Consider the following 19,107-nt stretch of genomic DNA (forward strand, 5'->3'; position numbering starts at 1 on the left):
TCAGTACACATCAACTCCTAGCAACTGCTTGGACAAATCCCTGCAATTTTCTTGGCAGGGTTTTTCCAAAACTAATTTGCTTTTGTCATATGGCTGAGAAAGAAAGATTGCCCCAAGGTCATCCAGCTGACTTTGTGCATAAGGAGGACTTAAATTCACTGTCTCCCACTTTCTAGCCTGATATCTTAATCACTGCACCAAACTGGTTCATGATCCATCCATTTAGTCAGGAGAAATTTTAAATAATATAATTTTTAAGTACCCGGATTGCCAATCCCTGCCTTGGCTACATTACATTTCTTCTAACTCACATGCAAATGATGGTGATCTGATTATACATCCATCAGCTGTGTGAAGGAAAATGTCTGATTGACTACTTCAGCTTTGGAATCTTAGCTAAATGTCACCAATTGGCAGGAAAATATCCAACTATCATGGCAGTAATCTTGGAATGGGGCAGGATCTGATTGTGAATATTTGCATCCTTTCTCTTGATAAATCAAAACTAAGCACTGGGAAGTAAATGGAATCGTGAAGAGATTCCATTTAGAAGGCCAGATCCTGAAGCTAAAACTCAAAATACTTTGGCCACCTAACGAGAAGGAAGGACTCACTGGAGAAGAGCCTAATGCTGGGAAAGATTGAGGGCAATAGAAGAAAGGGACGACAGAGAATGAGGTGGCTGGATGGAGTTACTGAAGCAGTAGGCGTGAGCTTAAATGGACTCCAGAAGATGGTAGAGGACAGGAAAGCCTGGAGGAACGTTGTCCATAGGGTCGCGATTGGTCGGACACGACTTCGCAGCTAACAACAACAACAAATGTTTCCTCTTCCCAGTGTGTCAGAGCCTCAGAAGTCTCTATAGAAGTGCAATGATCTGCTCTGGTCCTTTCAATACCTACTGTGTACAAGAACAAACAGAGAGAAGTCCATTCCACATTGCACTCCCACACCACTGTGTCTGGAATATAATATACCAGGCTGAGCTCTATTCTTTCAGAGAGACATAGAGAATGTGGTGAAGAAGCAAGTGATCTGGGAATCAGAAAGGCAGAAACATGCCTGTATTGGCCTGAAGTGACCAACTAGCTGATCTCCCTCCAGGTCATCTAATCTCGCTACTGATGGAAAGGGAAGGGACAGGCATCGGATTTTACAAGCCTTGTGTCATGGTTCTAATAGATGAGACCAACTAAAGCAGAACTCTGACTTGACTTTTCCTCTAAGAAGATGTTTATTGGCTACAAAGTATCAGCACAGTCAAAACTGAAACCAAAACTAAAGTGCCCTCCAAAAAGTTACATTATTACAAAGTTAAACTTCCCACCCCAGTACTATGCAATCAACTACGTTTCCCAATAGAATGGTTTGGTGGGCTTTCTAACATAACGCTCAGCCCACTAGTCTAACGAACAGAAATTACCTTGGTTCCCACGGGACAGAGAATTGTTTAGTATAAAAACTCCATAACCCTCCTCCCATTCTTGTGGCAACTGAAAATGAACAAGATGGTTTCAGCCAGGTTTATTGCAGAGTTGACACCTTGTGCTGGTGTTGGATGCTATTGACAGAAGGGGGAAACTAAACCCTACAAACCAGGATGATGTCAGCATGTCTTATCCACTAACTGGGAATAAGATGAAGACAATATCAGGAGACAAAGCAAATAAACAAACAAAAAAAGATATTGCCAAAGCATATTTGTGCCATAGTTAGGTGCCAGCTGGGAAAGTACAGGTGAAACTCGAAAAATTAGAATATCGTGCAAAAGTTCATTTATTTCAGTAATGCAACTTAAAAGGGGAAACTAATATATGAGATAGACTCATTACATGCAAAGCAAGATAGTTCAAGCCGTGATTTGTCATAATTGTGATGATTATGGTGTACAGCTCATGAAAACCCCAAATCCACAATCTCAGAAAATTAGGTAGAATATTACATCCAATCAATAAAACAAGGAGTGTACATAGAACAATATCGGACCTCTGAAAAGTATAAGCATGCATATGTATTCAGTACTTGGTTTGGGCCCCTTTTGCAGCAATTACTGCCCCAATGTGGCGTGGCATGGAAGCTATCAGCCTGTGGCACTGCTGAGGTGTTATGGAAGACCAGGATGCTTCAATAGCGCCCTTCAGCTCTTCTGCATTGTTCGGTCTCATGTCTCTCATCTTTCTCTTGGCAATGCCCCATAGATTCTCCATGGGGTTCAGGTCAGGTGAGTTTGCTGGCCAATCAAGCACAGTAATCCCACGGTCATTGAACCAGGTTTTGGTGCTTTTGGCAGTGTGGGCAGGTGCCAAGTCCTGCTGGAAAATGAAGTCAGCATCCCCATAAAGCTCGTCTGTGGAAGGAAGCATGAAGTGCTCCCAAATCTCCTGGTAGACGGCTGCGTTGACCCTGGACTTAATGAAGCACAGTGGACCGACACCAGCAGATGACATGGCTCCCCAAATCAAAACAGATTGTGGAAAGTTCACACTGGACTTCAAGCATCTTGCAATGTGTGCCTCTCCATTCTTCCTCCAGACTCTGGGTCCTTGGTTTCCAAATGAGATGCAAAAGTTGCTCTCATCAGAAAAGAGGACTTTGGACCACTGAGCAACAGACCAGGTCTGTTTTTCTTTAGCCCAGGTAAGACGCTTCTGATGTTGTTTGTTGTTCAGGAGCAGCTTGACAACAGGAATGTGACATTTGAAGCCCATGTCCAGGATCCGTCTGTGTGTGGTGGCTCTTGATGCACTGACTCCAGCCTCAGTCCACTCCTTGTGAAAGTCCCCAACACTTTTGAATGGCCTTTTCCTGACAATCCTCTCCAGGCTGCGTTCATCCCTGCTGCTTGTGCACGTTTTTCTTCCACACTTTTCCCTTCCACATAACTTTCTATTAATGTGCTTTGATACAGTACTTTGGGAACATCCAACTTCTTTTGCAATTACCTTTTGAGGCTTTCCCTCCTTATGGAGGGTGTCAATGATGGTTTTCTGCACAACTTTCAGGTCAACAGTCTTCCCCATGATTGTGATTCCTACTGAACCAGACTGAGAGACCATTTAAAGGCTCAGGAACCCTTTGCAGGTGTTATGGCTTAATTAGCTGATTAGAGTGGGACACTTTGAGCCTAGAATATTGCACCTTTTCACAATATTCTAATTTTCTGAGATTGTGGATTTGGGGTTTTCATGAGCTGTATGCCATAATCATCACAATTATGACAAATCACGGCTTGAACTGTCTTGCTTTGCATGTAATGAGTCTATCTCATATATTAGTTTCCCCTTTTAAGTTGCATTACTGAAATAAAAGAACTTTTGCACGATATTCTAATTTTTTGAGTTTCACTTGTATGTCTACTGTATGGTTTTTTTCCTTTAGTTTTTTTCTGGCTTTTTAAATACGATGCAACTATCTTCTGTTTTAATTACACTGTACAGCCTTATAGGCAGGTCTGAGAGAAACAGCAGGTTGTGCAGTCTCAAGAAAAGATGCAGCTATTTCAAAGAGTTACAGGCAGGTTACACTCCAACCTGCTTGCTATCCCAAACACTGCAGAGCATATTAGTGTTGGAGAGAGAAGAAGACAGATTGTGTCTGGGGCAATTTCTTTGACCATCCAGTTCATTCAATCTAACGGTAAAGGTAAAGGTTTCCCCGCACATGCATGCTAGTCGTTTCCAACTCTAGGGGCCGGTGCTCATCTCCGTTTCAAAGCCGAAGAACCAGCGCTTGTCCGAGGACATCTCCGTGGTCATGTGGCCGGCATGACTAGACACCAAAGGCGCACAGAACGCTGTTACCTTCCCACCGTAGTGGTCCCTATTTTTCTACTTGCATTTTTTTAACGTGCTTTCGAATGGCTAGGTTGGCAGAAGCTGGGACGAGTAACAGGCGCTCACTCTGCTACGCGGCACTCGGGATTTGACCCGCCAAACTGCCGACCTTCTGATCGGCAAGCTCAGCATCCTAACCCACTGAGCCACCACGTCCCTTTTTCATTCAATCTAGGAAGGCATATTTCTGACCCCTGCACCTCAAGAATTGAAGCGGGCAAAACTCAGAGGCAGCCAGGAGAATAGCTTAACCAGCAAATTCTAAGGGGCTTCCACACCTTAGACTTTACAAACGTATGTTTGGCCACATCTTTGGCCTTAAACAGTTTTGCTCATCCATATTTTGCTGTTAATGTTTAACGAAAATGTTGTTTTGCTTAAATTTTAAGCAAACACATTATTATTATTATTATTATTATTATTATTAGCGCGCCAGACCTGTGGAACCGCTTGCCGGTTGAGCTCCGGATGGCCCCCGACCTTCGCTCCTTCCGGCGGGATCTAAAAACTTACTTATTTGAGCAATCTGGCCTGGTTTGATGGGTTTGGGGTTGGGGTTTTAACATGGTTTTTAATCATTGTATATATTGGGCATAATATTTAATTGTTTTTTAACTTTTGTACTTTGTCTTTTAATACTTATTGCCCTGTACACCGCCCTGAGTCCTTCGGGAGAAGGGCGGTATAAAAATTTAATAAATATAAAATTTAATAAATTATTATTATTGCCTGCCTTAATTCTCTATTCCTAGAGCTACCAAGATAAATAATTATAACAATGGCAAGATGTGTCAACGCTGTGAGAATGGATGTCAACACTATGACAACTGAGAATCAGCAGCCATGTTACCCTTGCTTTTAGAGTGCCTTTTTCTGTTTTGAAGTTTAGTTGTAGAAGGGGGGGTGTTTGGGGTAAATGCTTGAGGGTTTAGTTAGCCATAACAACTGCAGCTGTGTGGGAACTTAAGGACATTGATGAGGAGCTGGGAAGGAAAGCCTACATTTTGCGTTAATTGGAGAACCTGACAGCTTCTTTGGGGTGGGAATTGTAACTTGTTACTTTGTATCTGGGGGAGGGAATTTCAGTCTTGGGTTCAACTATGTAAGTGCTGATACTTTGTTTCCTGAATAAAATGTTCTTTAAGGAAGAAATCTTTGCCTTGAAATTCTTTTAATGGCTTTCATCTATCAGAACCATGACATGTTGAATATTAATGGAGTCAGTGGCGTAGCGTGGGGGGTGCAGGGGGGGCCGGCCGCACCGGGCGCAACATCTGGGGGGGGCGCGCTCGACGGCGCCGGGATCCGGCAGGGCGGAGGCACCAGAGCCCCAGCCGGGAAGGGCCTGATGCCCCACGGCGCGCCACACACACACACACACACAAACACACAACCACACAGCGTGACTCCTCCTTCGGGCCGCTCCGCCTTCGCTCCGGCGCTGGACGGAAGCCTTCTCTCCCTCCTCCCCCCCGCAAAGGAGAAGGCGGCTCCTGAGCGTGCACAGAGCGCGGCCCTCCTGCAAGCCCGGGGCTCCGCTGCGGAGGCTCTCCCAAGGCGCTCCCGGGGTTGCCAAAGGCGGGGGGGGGGCGCAGCGGGGCTTGAAAGAGGGTGGATTTCCCGCGGGGGGAGGATCGCTGCAGCGTCTCTCCGGGGGTCCCTGCTCTGGAACGAAAGCTGCGTTGGCAGGTTGCCGATCCAACCGTGCATCGGCGATCGGGACCGCCCCCCCCGACACACGTCGCCAGCAGCGAGAGTTTCCAGCCAGGCCGGCGAATCTTTGGGGTGAGGTGCCAAAGAGAAGGAGGCGGCTTGGCTTGGATAAGCAGCGTCTGGGCAGAAAATAGGTCGGGCGCCGCAGCAAGTATGAATTCCTGGGGTTCAGCCTAAGCAGGCAAAGCTGCAGGGTGGGTTGGTTGGCTTTTCCGGCTTTGGAATAACCTTGGGAAGCTGAGGCATTGTAAGTTGGAAGTCATTGTTTGTCGCCTAACATGTTGGGTCAACCCCACGCCACATGCTAAGCCATAAACCGTGGTTGGTATCCAGGGTTTAGGACAAGATGGAGAAAACTAGCCAATTGTGGGATCATAAATCTTGATGAAGCCCATCATCGCTCCATGTGATGTATGCACTCAATCTACAAACGTAGTCCAAGCCTATTCACATCTGTTGTAAGGTCATTCTCTCGTGGGGTTTATCCTGACGTCCACTAAGAGTGGAACAAACATGCCCCATTAACCATTTTCAACGCCATGTCCTCTCTTTGTCTCATCCTAAATCACAGCTGAGGCACCTTAAAGTTGCCTTGTTTCAGTTTTAAACTAGCATTTTCCCTCTTTTCCAGAGACCCTTTTTTGCCTTGAACCTAACTCAGGGGTAGGCAACCTTGGCTCTTTTATGACTCATGGACTTCAACTCCCAGAATTCCTGAGCTAGTGGAAGAGACTCGAGTGCTAAAATCCACAGGTTAGGGGGCGCAAATTACTTGCCTTGCCCCGGGTGCTGACAACCCACGCTACGCCACTGAATGGAGTACAAGTACAAAGAAGAGAAATAAGGAAAAGCATTCAGAAGCGTCAACTGGTGCAAACAGTGGTAGTGTGGACAGTTGCACATGCTCCTAGAACAGGAGTAGGCAACCTTGGCTCTTTTATGACTCTTGGACTTCAACTCCCAAAATTCCTGAGCCAGTCATGCTCGCTCAGGAATTCTGGGAGTTGAAGTCCACGAGTCATAAAAGAGCCAGGGTTGCCTATCCCTGTCCTAGAACAACAGATATTACACCTCTGTTCCGCAAGCTGCATCCGTTGCCTGTTGCCTTCTGGGTTCAATTCATGGGGCTGGTTTTGACCTTTAAATCCCTACATGGCACGGGATCAAGTTATTTGAAGGACTACCTCTTCCCAGTTACATTTACCCTTCCCATCAGATCTGGCCAGAGGGGCATGTTATGGGTCCCATCTGCTAAAGAACTTCATCAGGTGGGATACAGGAGGTGGGCTTTTTCTGCATGGCACCCACCCTTTGGAACATGATCCCCCAATGTGAGATTAGACCTGATCTCGCTGGCATTTATGAGATCCCTGAATATTTTTTTTCAGTAGGTTTGGGGATCCCAGAGCAATGGAGAGCCTGCAAGATGATTATTTTGGATGTTGGTTGATCTATTCTCCTGTGGTTTTATTTTTATTCTATATTTATTTATGGTTGTGTTTAATAGTTTTTAATCATTGTTTTAAACTGTGTTTTAACTGACTGTTATTGTAAGTTGCCCAGAGTCACATTTGTGAGATGGGCAGCTTTATAAATCTGGTAAATAAACAGACAAGGATGTGGGCAACACTATGATGATTTTAATTGGTTAAAATCTTTGAATTCAGGCAAAATTCAACCTGAACTGACTCTTCCTAGGACATTATTATTTTATTTTTATTTTATTTTAATTCCATTTATATCCCGCCCTTCTCCGAACACTCAGGGCGGCTTACAAGCTTAGCAGTAGCCTTCATTCTATGTATCTGCCTGCTTATTAGGGCTTTCATACACCCCCCAAGCAGCATTATTACATAGTCTTAGTTTCTCTATTTCTATTTCTATTTCGATTTCTGCCAAATATACAAACAGCAAAGAATGGGATGAAGCATAGGCTGTAAAAATATGGGGAATTAAGGAAAAAAGTCAGCCCTGTATTACTTATTTCGCTTTCTAGCAATAGGCCATTCCTTTTTTACAGCCAAGACATACTAATAAAAGCAGTCCCTGGATTAAGAATGAGTTCCATTTGTCTAACTTAACTTTGTATACATCTGCCATTTTTAGTAATAGGCAACCCATTTGTAAGTATGAGTTCTACGTAAATCAGATGTCCTTCACTTGGCAGCTGCCTGTATCCAAGGCATAAGCGAAATGAACTATTTTGGCGTTAGATTTCTATCCTAATTAAAAACAAATATCTCGAAGGTAGCTTGGAAACTGGGAAAAAAGGAAACATTAAGAGACTACATGTAAATGTGCCCAGCTAAAAACTATGCATCAAATAATATGAGAAAATATTAGACATTAAAGAAATCACAGTTTTTGGAGAATTATTAGAAAACATTACCACACGGCATCAAGAATCTATTTCAAATATTTGTCAGCTTCTGCTTTAAAAATCTGAAAATTCCTTAGAAAGATTAAAAATTACATGGGAAAAAGATTTAAATGTAAAACTTAAAAGAGACCATTAAGTGCCAGGACAATGAAATGACATTTTGCAATCTAGTTCAGTTTTAGATACTAACACTGTTTCAGAATAATCCATACTAAAGTGTAAGATTATAAATATACGGCATGCCACTATAATTATGTATCACAAGTAACCTTTAATCACTAGAAGGACCACTGGTGGCTAAGTGCTAAGGCAGGACTTCCATCAGACCCTCCCTCCCTCCCTCTCATTCCAATTTCCCTCCCTCCTCTCTTCCTTCCTGTTTCCCTGCCTCCTTCCTTCTCATTCCCATCTCCTTCCTTCTGAAGGAAGAATTTGGAACACACACACCCATATTTTCCCTCTTCCATATATTTATCAAACAAGGAAAAGCCTCCAGAGACATAAAAGACAAGCCGCTGAGGGAACTAGCTGAAAAAGGCGCATTCCCCTTTAAGAATTAGCTACTGGCTAGAAAGGAAAGTTAAGGAGCTGGCAGCCAGCACTTAAGGAAGGAAAAACAAATGTAGTAAGTAGTGGCTGCCAGCTAAGGCAGCCTCCCCAAATGGCTCCATTCATAAGTAAACGCTACAGGCAAAATCTATTCAGGACAAAAATACTTCAAAATCCCTTGTTGCAAAACTTAGTTGCTAACAATAGCAGAGCAATAAAATTAGAACCAGTAACCCCTCACCCCAAAATCCAACACAGGACATAAGCCATCAGCCATAATAGAAATTGCCAAACACAGTGCACAAATCCCAGAACTTCAAAGTCACAGAATCACATAAGAATCCTTCCACTGTCCCGGTTTATTGTTCAGCTGACCTAGAACCAAACTGCTGAAATAGTACTTCACTTCTGCCAATAAACATCTCCTCTCAAGCAGCCGACTTGGCTTCCTCTCAATTTCAAATGGCAGTGCTTCGTTTTTTCTTTTTTCTTAAAGGTACAGCCTCCCAACTGGAAAGCAAGCCCCCGGCTTTTCCTTCCAGCACTTCCTTCATTTCTGTTTCCCTCCCTCCCTCCTGCTCTCTACCTCCCTCTTTTTCATTGCCATCTCCTTCCTTCCTTCCTCCCTCCATGCCTCACCTCCAGCTGATGGTGCATTCTTCATTCCTCACGGAGGGCGACCCTTCCCCAGCTGCATTTCTTGTCTGTTTTTCCTGCCACCTGTGTGCATGCCCGGCATGGATGGCTGCCAAGTTGTAGATCGGCTCCTGGCCAGCCTGTTTTATCTCCTCTCCTCTCTCCCCCCCTCCTTCTTTTCGGTGCAGCTCCAGTTGACTCCTCCTCCTCCCAAGGCTGCATCTTTTTTTCCCCTCTGCCTCTCCAACCCAAACTGCCTCCTATTATATCCCTTCCTGTCTCCGCCCCCCCCTCCTCCTCCTTTCTCTTCCAGGTGAGCTGGAAGTGCTTATCTTGGGGCCTTTGTCTCGGCCAAGTAGTCCTGCAGCTCCTGAGGACTCTCTCACGGCAAGTCCTGCACTGCACTGCTTTGGCTCATTCCCTCCCCCTGCTATCCTTGGCTAGGCTGGGCAGGGTCGCATAACACCCATGTACCACCGGTGGTACGCGTACCACTGGTTGAAAAGCCCTGTTATACAGCAACTTATATTAAAAGATCTTAGGATGGCATTTCTTCATGATTTTGATGGTGGTAAAATAAAGGACCACAAAGTTATTATACTGTTGATTGTGATGATGAACAATGTTCTAGTGTGGGAGCAGAAAGACAAAATATCTTTATTTTGGGAGAAAATGGGAAAATATTCAACATTTTACAAATTAAACAATCACCATTACCAGAATAGTTTACATATGTGTGGAAAAGCACATTAAAATAAACAGATCTGCAAATTGACAAATAGAAAATTAACATTATTTCTGGGGTAATTCTCATAACTGTGAATTCTCTGTATAGGGAGAAAAAAGGAATGTATTTATAACATTATTTGAAAGTTAACTTTTCTCTCTCTGTCTTGAACAAACATACTGAAACCTGCAGAGCAGATGTTATAAAAACAAAGAAAAACACAGTTAAAATAGCCAAGGATCAGAATCTAGCCCCTTTACTGTATATTAGTCCACTACTACTACTGTAATTTGCTCAACGTGGGGCCAGCCAAGAGCATTCGGAAGCTACAGCTGGTGCAGAGTGCAGCAGTGTGAGTAGTTTTGGGGCTGCCAGGAATGGCCCCTGTAACACCACTACTCCCTCGAGCTAAATTGATTACCAGTCTGCTTCAGGTGCAATTCATGTTGTTGGTGATCATCTTTAAAGCCCTTCATGGCAAAAGTCCAGTTTTCCTGAGGGACTCTCTCACCCCACTGGGATTGGCTGTACCACTTGTAGGCCTGCTGAGGTTCCTGTCAGCCCGATTATTCCACTGGTGGGGTCGAGGAAGAGAGCCTTCTCTCTGGAACATCTTGCTCCCCCCCCCGCCCCATGTGAGGTTGGCCTCAACGCTCCTATCCTTTTGTAAGGGATTAAAGACCTGGCTCTGCCAATCGGCCTGGGGCCCCAATGGGGGGATCAGCGCAATGGAGGTGGTTGTTAGACTAATCAACTGATCCTATCCTCCCCAAATTCTGCCCCGCACCCTCCCCGTGTGTCTTTGGTTTTAATGTTGGTTTTAATCTTTTTATGTTTTAGCTTACATACAACTGTAAGCCACCCAGAGTTGGCCTATGGTAAGGTGGGCGGCCAATAAATTTTATAAATTAAATAAATAAATTCAAGGAACGAGATAAGCATTTGAGCCTTTTCGGTATAAAGTTAGAACTTGGTGATTGCTGTATCCCATTAGTTTGTTAACTTTGCTTGCGGAACATATGAGGTATCAACATTCTTTTACTTTAAATCATTTTTTTCCTGAAGAGGCTGTTTAACCAAAAATGCACCGTGTGCTTCAGGGTATAGTAATATCAGGTGAATGTATGGCTTCTGTCTATTGGAAAGTTCAGGCAACTTAGCAAAAAAAAAAAAAAGAGAGAGAGAAAATCACACCAGGAAATTTTCCATTTTTATTGATAAAATTGTTAATTTATCCTTATTAAAAATGATTATATTGGGATCCCAGTGTATGAAATTGACTAGCAACTGGGCAAAAGGCAAAGGGGATTATTAAAGGAGTGGCTTTTATTTCTCTCATTCCCAAATGCATTGCTAGCAATATGAATCCATCCCTCTCCCTTCCTTTCACCATCTATAGGCAAAATCTAACTAACTATATAAACAGACAATCTTAACAGCAACTTATGCCTTCAGGTGCAACGGTGTAAATCACACAAAACATGGCACCTTTTCTTTCACTCAACCATAATTACCCAACGTGTATCTAGTGCTCATATTCTCAGCACAGCAAATATCCACTATTAATTTATCATATGCTTACAAAGCAGAAACTATTTTGGAAAACCACACCATTGCTGTGTTTCACACATAAAAGAGGCTCCAGTTTAGATCATGCTGAGATATCGCTGACACATTATCACATTCACAACTGCAAAGGACATCAGGCCTGGAAAAGGAAAAAAAACATTTTTTTCATACGATCAATATCATATTTTGAGTGCTGGGGAAACCTGATGTCCCCTATAAAAATGTCTCTTCAACTTAAAAATTTCTAGATGTCTTCTGCAAACAATTAATAATTGCTCTTTTCCTGGAAAAATATATTGCCTGAAAGTGCCTAACTAATTCCAGCATGGGATTTTACAACGATAACCGATACATATTGAGAAAACAGCATACATATCTGCATTGGATGCATTAAAGCTGTGTGAAAACTGGAATAAACACCACCATCCACCATTAAATCTAAGGTGAGTACTTTCTATATTAAGAAACCCCAAACAGCCTTTTACGCCTCACTTCAGAATTCATTCAAATCCTATTGAACTGAATGGGTAGATAACTTTTGACGGAAATAGGAAAGGGCTCCTCCACATCTGGAACAACTGATAGTTACATTTGATTAATAGCCTGCTTACAACTTCAGGGGAGTGAAGATCAAAGCATTTGAAATCCTCATCATATGTTAGATTAAAATGAACAAGGTGAACGGTGGTGATAACCTTGGTCAGATCACCATCAATTTAGATGATTTTGAGAGAAAGAAGGTCACACTCAGGGATCACGAGATCTGTGACTACTAATCTTGATTTGCTATTTCTGCCACCATGAGGGGCATGTCTTAAATACAAGCTGTCAAGAAGCAGCAGTGAAAGAAAACTGTTGCTCTGACCACATGCAGCTTCTCCTGTACTGCTGTGTGAGAACCCTCGTTGTCATACAGAGCAGATGGAGCGGTTGGACCAGGGCCTTTGAGACTGCAGGTGGTGCTTCCCATGAAATGAAATTTCACATGCCCTAATCATACCCTGGTTTTCCCAGTTGCAATGTATGGCTGTGAAAGTTGGACCATAAGAAAGGCTGAGCGCCCAAGAATTGAGGCCTTTGAACTATGGTGCTGGAGAAGACTCCTGCGAGTCCCCTGGACTGCAAGGTAATCAAACTAGTAAGTACCAGAGGAGATCAACCCTGACTGCTCTTTAGAAGGCCAGATCCTGAAATTGAAGCTCAAATACTTTGAGAAATACCACCTAATGAGAAGGAAGGACTCACTGGAGAAGAGCGTAATGCTGGGAAAGGTTGAGGGCAAGAGAAGAAGGGGACGACAGAGAATGAGGTGGCTGGACAGAGTCACTGAAGCAGTAGGCGTGAGCTTAAATGGACTCCAGAAAATGGTAGAGGACAGGAAGACCTGGAGGAATGTTGTCCATGGGGTCACGATGGGTCGGACACGACTTCGCAGCTAACAACAACAAATCTACCCTAATCTCATTTTGTATAGAAATGTAATCTAGTAGTGGGATTCAAATAACTTAACAATGATTGTTTTAAGTATAATAAAACAATATACCAAAAGGTAGTTTATTATTTCATGCATTTAATACTGAAACAAGAACAATAAAAGAGGTACACAAAAGTAGATTATGTTACAAGGAAGACTTATCAGTATTTAGAAATACTGATACTTTTTCTTGCATGCACTAATCCCCCCTTTCCCGTATGCACCAATCGGAAAACTAGAGAGATGAAATGTCTATTCCTGAAAATACTTCTGAGAAACACCACCTAGTTATCACCTGAGTGATGTAATCGAAGGCATTGCGTCTCCCTTTGGTTTCCTTTGCTCCTCTCTTGGACTTTTGGGGAGGGTTTATTTTTTCCCCGTCTGGAAGGAAGTTGAACAAAAACCAGAAAGGTTCCGGAAAACACAGGCTTATCATAACCGGTTTGCCAAACTCAACAAAAAAATAGGTATCGGTTCTGCTGAACCAGTGTGAACCGGCTGAATCCCACCCCTGTTTTAATCCCAGGAATCATCTAGCAGATAGCCAGCTTGGTGTAGTGGTAGAAACCAGGAGATTGTAAGTTCTAGTCCTGTCTTAGGTACAATATCAATCACTTTCTCAATCCTAAGAAGGAGGCAAGAGCAAACCACTTCAGAAAATCCTTGCCAAGAGAACTGGAAAGACTTCTCTCTGAAAACGAGACGTGATTGAAAAGAAGAGGGGGGAAATCGTCTACCTAAGAAGATGACTGCTTAGTGACAGAATGGCTCTTGGTTGGCTGTTAGAAGATGTAAAAATAGCAGGCAAATGACTGTGGCTTGATTGATAGCCATTTAAAAACAGGAGGTTAATAGTAATTCTGTTTATAGAATATGACAAATTGAAGGTAAGCAGAAAGAAGCTCAGGTAGGGATAGGATGGGGATATTATATAAATGCGAGGTTTACTACAGCTCTTTTATGTCATCTCATGTCATGTCTTTCATGTCACTGAAGTTTAGCAGATATCTGTCGAATAGAATGGTTTCTGCCTAAGATACTGGAGTTTTAGGACCTTTTGTCCCAGAGACTTGCTAAACTGCAAATGATTGTGTTGAATACATGATCACTACCATTTCATTATGTGGCTAGCATATTCCAGATGACATTATTTCCCTGGGACTTTCAAAAGGCGTATAAGAAAATCTGAAAATCTCTCCCCATAGGTTCCTGTGCAAGATTAGCATCATGGCGTAATGCCCAGTGGTTGTTGGTTGGGTGGCACATTAAAAATACTTTTTATATAATATGATAACTGGACAATTTGTTACAGTGACACGGTGTGACTCCTTTTCTTCTGCTGAATATGATACTTCAGGAAAGATTTGGTTCTCCTGAATATAATCCTGTGGCCCTGGAGCTATACTGAAGTTTATAGATTAATTTGCCAATAAAATACCGTTTATCAGTGATGTTTGTTGGAAGGCTTCTGTGTCTGTTTTATACAGACAGAATTCTAGTGCACGTATCAGGGGCAGCTGGATATTTCATTTCAGCCCTCCTTTGGCTCCATGATTTATCTAAACACCAAACTGGGAATGACACTCCTTTGGTAACTGTATTTATTTTCTCAGAGATTAGCCCATGCATTCATTGGGAGATTTGAGCTAGATGATTTGCTGAGAGAGTGGAAATTCCATCGTGTATTTTGCCCACTGGCTAAATACAGCTTTTTCAGCTGAGTACAGTAGTAAATTACAGGTTTCCTTCCCATCAGCTCTAAAATAGTAAATTCCTTCTCAGCAGCTTCTTAGATATAATTAATTATCCCACTCCTTCACCATAGATGAGGGTCTTAATTTAGATCTCAAATAAAACCTTTTCCTTCCCAAAACATTATAGTCAATTTAGAGCAATTTTTTACTCCACAGGAATGGGGTTTCCACCGCTCCTGACATCACATTCCCTGGTCTTTTGCAAAATAATAAAAAAAGTATTAGAAAACTAGTACATAAAAATAAACAAAGAAGGATAAAAATCAAGGTGAAGAAAGAAAGGAGGAGGGAGTATTAAAAACTCCCCTGTGTGATGTTCAAGATACTTAAGGGTTGCATTCTCCTGTCATTGAGAGATCATTCATCAGGTTTGTTTCCAGATCCACATCCCAGTGAGGCTTCCTGAATGAACAGAATGAGTCTATTTTCATTTCTGAACAAAAGAAAAATTAACCATGTATAAAGTACTTAAAGAATTTGAAATAAATGTCAAATAGCCAAATAAGATTTTGACCCAAGTAAGTTATAAATAAGGGACGTGGTGGCTCAGTGGGTTAGGACGCTGAGCTTGTTGATCAGAAGGTCGGCAGTTTGGCGGGTCGAATCCCGAGTGCCGCATAACAGAGTGAGCGCCTGTTACTCATCCCAGCTTCTGCCAACCTAGCAGTTCAAAAGCACATAAAAATGCAAGTAGAAAAATAGGGACCACTACAGTGGGAAGGTAACAGCGTTCCGTGCGCCTTTGGCATCTAGTCATGCCGGCCACATGACCACAGAGACATCCTCGGACAAGTGCTGGGTCTTTGGCTTTGAAACAGAGATGAGCACTGGCCCCTAGAGTTGGAAACGACTAGCACACATATGCGGGGGAAACTTTACCTTTACCTTTAAGTTATAAATGAATTAAGGGTCCAGGATAGTTTAGGCTATTGAAATTTTACTATAAGATTTTGCAACTAACTATATAAAATAGCCACCCGGAGTAACTTGGTTGAATTGGGTGGCCATAGAAACTGAACAAATAAATAAAATAAATAAAAAATAAGAGGTCTGGTTCGTTGTACTGGTTAAGGCATCAAACTAGAAACTGGGAGACTGTGACCTTTTGTTCCACCTTACGAGAAAAGCCAGCTTGCAGACCTTGGACTAGTCACTTTCTCTTAGCTGTAGGAAAGAAGCAAAGGCAAAGCATTTCTGAATATATATTATCGGGACTCTTTCTGGCACTATAAATGCAAGTTGTAGAAGATCTTCCAAAAAAGCAAACAACTAAACGAGGTGAGGTTGTCAATTATAGATCAAACTCCAGATTCCACGCTTCAGTCAGAATAGCCTTCATGTTGAGATAATATCCATCAAGGAGGGAACGATTGATATTGAGAACCTGAATTGCAAGGGAGTAGAAAATGCCTTGGGTTGCTGGCAGAGGGCCAGTAACAATAGCATTCCAAAAATCTCATGAAATTTGAGAACTTTCTATAGGCACTTTGAACCTTACAGGTGCTAAGCCGACTGCCATAACTGTAATGTATTGGCCTTATATGTTTGAATCACTTGCTTTGTGTTTAACTGTTGTTTAAATGGCTGACCTACTTTGCATGTTTTGTAACAGTTGCTGGGCTGAGCTAGACTTGCTGTCTCCAGCCGGTAGGGCGGGAAACTGCTGCTTTAAATCTATTGGTCGCCACCTAGAAGCCAGCCATATAAATAGCTGTGCAGCAGCTATTAGTTTGCTTCTGTTATGTTCTGACTCTCAATAAATTCCTTGTTGTTTGAGCCCAGATAACAATAACCATCGGATTTTCTTTGATTGTATGCTTGCAAATGTGGTCTAAGCTCCTGATCTCCAACAGGGCTCTGAGCCACACCAGCATCACTGAATCTGAAACTAAGATGGGGACTGTTTTTTCTGGAAAGTGTATTTCTGATTGATCTGATTGCAGTGCTAATGAGGCAGGAATTTTCAGCCATACCTAGTGCTCCCTTAAGGAAATGCACCACAAACATTCTGCCCCTGTCTCCCTTGACTGGAGGCAAGCCTGCTCACTGCAGAACTGGTACCTGAGTGTTCTGTACCAGCCTGCTACCGGCCCTGCAGAAAAGGCAGGGACAACCCCTTTACAAACGGCAAGAGGCTGGAATTAAGCCTGCCAAATTTATTAACATAAAACAGCAAAACAAGACACCAACCATGAAACAGGAGCTATGAAACAGGAACTAATCAAGCGGTTGCCTTCAGCAAACCAGCCCTCCCACACATTCCCCTTTTATACAGTTCAGGGCGTGGCTTCTCTCTGCCTCCTTCCGAGGTGCCCCATTGCCTTCCTCTGTTTACTTCCTGATTGACTGCCTCCTGCGTCGGGCGTCCTTGAACAGGGCCAGCTGTGGGTCATCTTCATCCACGCTGTCAGGCTCACACAGCTGGGTCTCCGTCATGACCAGGTGGGAGGGGCCTGGCTGAGGGCTCTGCGGAGCCTCAAGACCATCATCAGCAAGCTCTTCAACACCCCCCTCCTCCTCCTCCTCTGAGTCGTCTGACCCAACCCACAGGCTGACCCTGAATCACAACACTGAGCTTAGGAACCAACGAGGTTAAGAGAGGATGGGATCTGAGAGAGGTTAATAGAATGCATTCGAAAGCTGCTTGCCACCAAGTAAGAATTAGAAATTTGATCTTTGGGTTACAGTTATGACCAAAATGTGCCTAATATGGTGGCTACCAAGTCCTGATTATTAACAGAAAATCCTAGTATATAGTTGGATGCAGCCGCGGTTCCTTTTTTATGATCTCAAACAGCACAATGGGATGGCCTTTTCCTTTACTTCAGATCTTGCAACTAGCGAGCAAGTTGGATGATAATAAGAAAAGCAGAGTAAAAAAAAAAAAGGAGCAGCATTCCTGGATGGGCAATAGAATATAGTATACAGTGACATGACAAACAATAGTAGACCATCTTGCTGACTGCGGTACCTGAAGGAAAAAGAAAAGTCTGCTTTTCTTTGGCAATGTCGCCACTAAATTTGTTAAATTAAATGAAGAAGTTAAATAAGTTACCCAAGCCTTATTATGCCAAAATAATACTACAGGTAGCCCTTGTATTACAACCGCAGTTGGTATAGGATTGGCATCAGTAAGCAAGGCATTTGTAAAGCGTCACTTACCAGTGACAATCACGGCAGTCCTGGTTGCCCCTGTTACCCCAAGACATGCAGGTTATTAAGCGAGAGGAGCCTTCCATGTGCCCGCCGCAGCAGAGAGCATACCTAATGCAATAAAAAGATGTCCCAAAGAGAGCTACATGGGTGAAATAAACAGTCCTGGAGTTATTCAGCAAACTCGAAAACACATCTACCTGCATGTAGATGTAAACTGCGTGTTGCCTGGATATAATTATTCCCTCACTCCCTTTTTCTCCTTTCCTCCCTACTACATGCTAAGAAGAAAGGTGTTTTTAATCACCATCGCTATTGAAGCAGAAGTTAATGACTACAAGACAATCTTTGATAATGATGGCATTGGAAAGACTGCAACTTGGAATAAAGAAAGAGTAAACTGTAGAGCTCATGCATTAATTTTATTTATTTATTTATTTATTTATTTATTTATTTATTTATTTATTTATTTATTTTAATCCCATTTATATCCCGCCCTTCTCTGAAGACTCAGGGCGGCTTACAATCTAAGCACAAATCAAATGTGCTTAGCAATAGCCTTCATTCTATGTATATGCCTGCTTATTAGGGCTTTCGCCCCCCCCCAAGTGGCATTATTACAAAGTCAGCTTATTGCCCCCAACAATCTGGGTCCTCATTTTACCTACCTCGGAAGGATGGAAGGCTGAGTCAACCTTGAGCCTGGTGGGACTCGAACCTGCACTAATTGCAGGCAGCTGGTGTTACTTAAGGAGGCATTAGCCCACTGCTCCACCAAGGCTCTTGAATGAAATGAAAGGAAAAAACACAGATCTGTTGTTCGATTGTGAAATGAAAAGAAAGGGAATAAATCTGAATGAAGTTGTGAAATTATTGACACAACTTGGATGAAAGTATGAGAGTTGACAATCTGGCGGGCAGGTAGCACACATTTCTCCCCTTCAACAGGCTCAGTTGCTGGTAGAAGAGTGACGGCTAGCACTGTGGTCTTTTGCCAGGGATAAATCTTTGCAACAGGATATTTAATTGATAATTAATTAGTGTTGAATGAATGTGAATCGAATGCAAAAGCAAGTGGTCAGCATGGAAGAATGTGGTGGAAACCAGGATGGTTTGCACAGATAGAAAAGTGTGGTGACCTCCAGTGAGTGATATTGCTTTAACTGGATATATCTACAGATAGTCCTTGTTTGGTGGCTATCCTGTTTGGTGACAGTTCGAAGTTACAATGGTGATGAAAAAATAACTTTGTGACAATCCTTGCATTTACAACCTTTCTAAGTCTGTAAAGCAAGGGAAAACTGAAATAAGATTAT

The sequence above is a fragment of the Vipera ursinii genome (genome assembly GCF_947247035.1).
Source record: "Vipera ursinii genome assembly, chromosome: 3".
Classification (NCBI taxonomy): Eukaryota; Metazoa; Chordata; class Lepidosauria; order Squamata; family Viperidae; genus Vipera; species Vipera ursinii.